Here is a 4,818-nt window from a genome sequence, read left to right on the forward strand (position 1 = left end):
ATCTGGGGGCAGGTTTGTAGACGAGGGGCGGTTCGCAGGGTTTGTCCCCGGGCTGCAGCCGGGCCCTGCCGCAAACCTTCCTCCTCTCGTAGATGAGGATGGATGCTCCGAGGCGGGGAAAAGCCGAGCACCTGTCCGCAGCTGTGCCCCGAGCTGCTGCCTTTCCCCTCTCCTCCGGAGAGATTTGCGCCTCTCCACTTTCGAGTCCCGCTCGGGGGCACTGAGTTAAGGGTTCTTTTGCGAGCGAAGCTGTGGCTTTGGGGCCGGGGTTGCAGCAGCGCTCGCGATCTCCATGCAGCCTCCCGCTGCCTTCCCGAGAGCGGTTCTTTGTGAAGCAGATCCGGATCTCGCGCTGACAGTCGGAGCGATTACCGTGCGGGAAGACCTGAAATACGGCTATTTAAAGAGGGAGGGCGGCGGCCATCCCGCTCCGTGCGGCTGCGCTGCCCGAGGACGCTCCTGGGATACCGGGCCCGAGGGGGCCGGCGGCTCGGAGGGTCTTTTCTCGGCTACAGGAAAAGGGGTGAGAAGCCCGGGGAGGGCGGAGGCAGCTTCCCAGAGCCTCTCGTGTGCCCGGTCAGCGGGGCACCGCCCGGTGGCCTATCAGTCCTCGTTGCCTCCCTTTCATTTCTCTGAAAGCTAATCGAGTTAGCTTAGGGAAATGCTAAAATAACGAAGTGAACGCGATCTCTCCCTAAACCCTGCCCGACGGCAGTAGGCCCACCCGCTTTCAAGGGCAGCTCCTTCGGGACGGGAGAAATCCGGGTGCGCGGGGCTACCGGGAGATACAGCGCTGCACGGCGGAGCTCTCAGGGCCGGGGAGAAAGGCGCTGCCCACCCGGAGAGCCCGCAGAGGAGCGGTCCCGGCCCGCAGCGCATCCCCGTCGGGGCGGCCCCGGGGACGCAGGCAGGAGAGCAGCCGACGAACGGCTGCTGCTGGAGCACTGAAGGGCTTCCCGCAGCCCACGGTCACACGGCCGCTCCCGATCGATGTGGGCCCGGCTGCAGAGGGTGGAAGTGATTAATTGAACGATAAGCCGGAGCTATCATTTGGAATGTCATTAATGCGTCGGGGAGACATTCATTGGAGACAGACAGCGTTATCTCCGCTTTATCTTTAACAATGCATCACTTTTAATACTGCAGTTTAGAAACAAATGGGGGCTTTAGCCTTAGCCCTTCTCCGCGTGTTTATATTTTTGGAAGAATCACAACTAGTGGGAGTCCCGGGCTCGGTCCCCTGATAAATGAACATTAGCACTTTTTAGAACTACTGTATCAACAAAAAGAGCTGCAGGGCCGCAATAATTGGTGAAAAAGCAAACACTGAGCAAAGAGAGGCCAGGTCTGCTCTGTGTCCGGCTGATTGATGAATAAGTCACTGACACGCTGCAACTCACGGACTTTCCGGGTCGGGGCTCGGCACCCCGCCTCCTTCTCCGGTTCACTCCGGGCTCCGAGCACCAATGCGGGCGGTTCAGCCCGGCGTGCCGCGGCTCAATGCCCGCACAGTCCCGATCCGACCCCAGTGCCCACGAACCCCTTTCAGACTGGGGCTGATTTCCACACCGCCCCATCGCTTCTCTCCAGGACTGCTAAATGAAATTCGTTTAACGTATATATTTAGAGAGCTGAAAACAAACAAACAAACAAACAAACAAAAAAAAGCCTCAAGACGCTGGCAGAGCACATCCTCCCTCCCTCTCCCCTCCCCCTCCCCGAGCTTTCGACACCTCGGACTGTTTAGAGAGAGAGAAAAGGGGCCTTTTGGAAAAGTTTCCCTCTTACTGCCAGCCGGGTAAGGTGTCCAGGGCCCCCTCCGGCCCTAATTCCCGGCTATCTCCCGAGGACTCTGTTTATACCTCGCCGGTAAACGCTGGGTTTTAAAACCTTGTCACTAATTGAGTGCTAACACTTCAGGTGCTATAGATTTGTTAAGAGCCAGTAGTCCAGAAATAGCCTATTAGGGTTTCCTTGCGCGAGCCGGTGCCAATCTCCTCATTCCCATAGCGGGACCTCGGCATTCCCGCAGCTCTCCGGAGCTCTGCTTTCCCCCTCCGCGTTCCTGAGGAGGAAAACGCCTTTGGAGCTGTCCAGGCGCTTCTCCCCGCCGCAGCCACAATCCCTTCCTTCCCTTGCTGTGATTCTTTTGGGCCTTTCTTGCTGGAACTGAGCGGGTTCCCAGAGCCCATTTCCTGCGGGGAGAGCATCCTCCAACACCCAGCGCCTCACCTCGGGGATTGCGCCGGGAAAAGAGATTTCTGCCCTTCCGAGCAGAGCAGAGCACGGCCGGGAAGCACCCGCTTGGGTCTTCTCCGTTATTTCGGGGCGATTTCTGCCAAACCCAGTATAAAACCACTGCGTGATGTTTCGGTTTTAAAGCCCAGTTTGCTTCTTAGGGAGAAGCGGCTAGGAGACGGCTGGTGGCTGCTCTCCCATCTCGGTGTCTCGAGCCGGTGACCGGGGCACGGTGACTCGGGCAGCAGTTGTGGGCTTTCCCTGCTGCCCTCGTTGGGCTCAGTGCCTGGAATCCGGCAATTAGGTTGGCTGCTGCTCCGTGCCACTGGAGGTGGATTTCCTCCCCCTCGGCTGCGAGCTACTCAGAAAAACGAAATGCTTGAATTTTACCTTCCCTGTAGGTTTGCTGCCTGTGCCGGGCTTCCTGACTGGGAGAGCAATTCGGGACTTTGCTCCCGTCTCAGAGCCCGAGCACTGCCGCAGCGATCGCTCTTCGGTGCCGTCTCCGGTACGCACCGTTTACATGAGCTCGAGTAAAACCTTTTTAATGGTCGGAGTTAATTACCAAAGCGCTCGTTCGTTAAGTTTCCAAGGGGAATGCGACGCGGTACAATTCTTTTAGGGACAGAAAAACTAAATGAGGGGAGTTTCACGTTTAGTAAACACAATAACGGCTCGACATGGGAATCCCGTAGCCACGGTGCAGCAGCGGTGTCAGTAGATGGACAAAATCTCTTTAGAACGTTTTTTTGTTTTGTTTTGTTTTTTTTTGTTTTTTTCTTCTTTCCGGACACGGCGACATGTGGGTTGGTTCGAAGGACAAAGCTGTAACGGCGGCGGCTGCCCGGGCACAGTCCCGACCGCCGGTACCGGGCGGGTAGGAGCCGCCGCGGGGATCTCAAGGCATCCGCAGCTTCCTCCTGCCCGTGCAAATCCGCTCCATTACGCGATGTCACGCCGTGGGTCTGCTCCGGGGCTCCAGAGCAGCGGGACCCCGCTCCCATCCCTCCTCTGATCGGGACTGCCCTTGGCCCTGCAGGCGGGGTGTGCGGTTCGGGGTTGGGGGCACATTTAACGTGAGATGGTGTTGGGACATTATTTGTCCTAAAAGGCATTCCCACCTCCCTCCCGCTGTCGCAGCTCCCCGGGGCTCCCAGCAGCCCGCACCCCCGGGAGAGCCCCTTCCAGCGCCGAGCCGGGGAGGGGGGAGGATGAAACCGGTCGAGTTACAGAGCCCTGACCCCTACCTCCGCTTCAGCGTCTCCTGGCGATGTCACCTCGGCTCCTGCCAAAGCCCTGCTCGTGACCCACAACCGGAGAGGCATGAAATCGACTGCCGAAAATGCAGGGACGGGCGGCCGGGGGCTCCGCTCTCCTTCCTCTCCCCCCTCGCCGCACTGCAGCGGGGCAGCCCGGGGGAGGCACAGGAGGGCCGGGGCTGCCGCTGTCCGGCGAAATCCCCCCCCCGCCCTCGAGGCTCACGGGCAGCTCATAATCAATTTAAAAATAATAACGAAAACGAATGGAAACCCGTTAACTTGCCGCCGTCGGACCCTCTTTCAATTTTTGCTGTCCGTCCATCTCGCGTTTTTATTGCCGTTTTCATTTCGGTTTGCGTTTCTTCCTTTTTCCACCATTGAATTGGAGAAAGAACGGAGGCTGAGGGCAAACGCGCTCCGTGCCGGAGGGCCGCACCTGCTGAGCGCAGCCCTGTGGGGAATCCCGGCTTCGGCTGCGGCTCCGGACGGCTCGGGGACTCCGCAGCGGAGCGTCCCGGCTCTGCCAGCCACCCCCCATCCCCCCCGGGGCCCCGTGCGGCTGCTGCTCTGTGTCCTCCGGAGGGGGAGAACGGCTGAGAAGTGGCTGGAGAAAAAAAAAAAACACCATACGGGAGAGGGAAAGTGAGAAATAAACACACGAAAAAGAGTTTCTACCCGCCCGATGAGCGTGCAGTTCACCGTAAATACGGTGTATTCACGTGAGAGAAAGAAACGAAAATCTTGTGCAAATTCTTTAGATTTTTAGTTTGTTTCCCCTGGGTAACGTTACCGGGTTTGTCGCATCTCGAAAAGTTTCTTTTTAAATTTCAAAAGAAAGCCGCATCCGCAAAAGCAGACCCGCAGTTTTGATGCGGTCCCCGCGTTCCTTACCGGCCCGTTTTGGAGCCCCGCTGAGCTCAGCTCTTCCCTGCAGGGACACCGCGACAGAAGGGCGGAGAAGAGCTCGGGGAAGGGGGAGGAGGGTGATGCTTCAGCCCGGACACCTCCCGTGCTCTGTTGAGCAATTAAAGAACGGAGAAAAAAAAAATAATAATCAAAAGTCAGTGAAATGTGAATTTATTTTGTTGGACGGTGTTGATTTCTTAAACAAATTGGAGAGTATCGTTTTTGGCTGTTGGTTTTTCTCACGGTTCTGCACGCTTTCCTCGTGGTTTCGAGGCGGTGTGTGTGTGTGGGAGGGGTGGATTTGGCCGCTCTGCTTTTGGGAACGGGGATCCGATGGGAAGGGCGAATCCCGGGGGTGACCCCCAGAGTGCCAATGTTATAAACCGGGCCCGCGGCGCCCGCTGCTGCCGTGCCG

At 57.9% G+C, this 4,818-nt stretch overlaps 1 long non-coding RNA gene across 1 annotated transcript; it reads right to left on the bottom strand.

The window, feature by feature from the left end:
- Positions 1-3,000: 3,000 nt before the first annotated feature.
- On the bottom strand, positions 3,001-4,800 carry LOC109370083. The gene is made up of 2 exons (XR_002119882.2): positions 4,389-4,800; positions 3,001-4,101 (listed from the first exon to the last, which is right to left on the bottom strand). It is a non-coding gene; the product is annotated as an uncharacterized LOC109370083 (long non-coding RNA).
- Positions 4,801-4,818: the final 18 nt, after the last annotated feature.

This window comes from Meleagris gallopavo, chromosome 15 (assembly GCF_000146605.3).
Source record: "Meleagris gallopavo isolate NT-WF06-2002-E0010 breed Aviagen turkey brand Nicholas breeding stock chromosome 15, Turkey_5.1, whole genome shotgun sequence".
In the NCBI taxonomy this organism is placed as follows: Eukaryota; Metazoa; Chordata; class Aves; order Galliformes; family Phasianidae; genus Meleagris; species Meleagris gallopavo.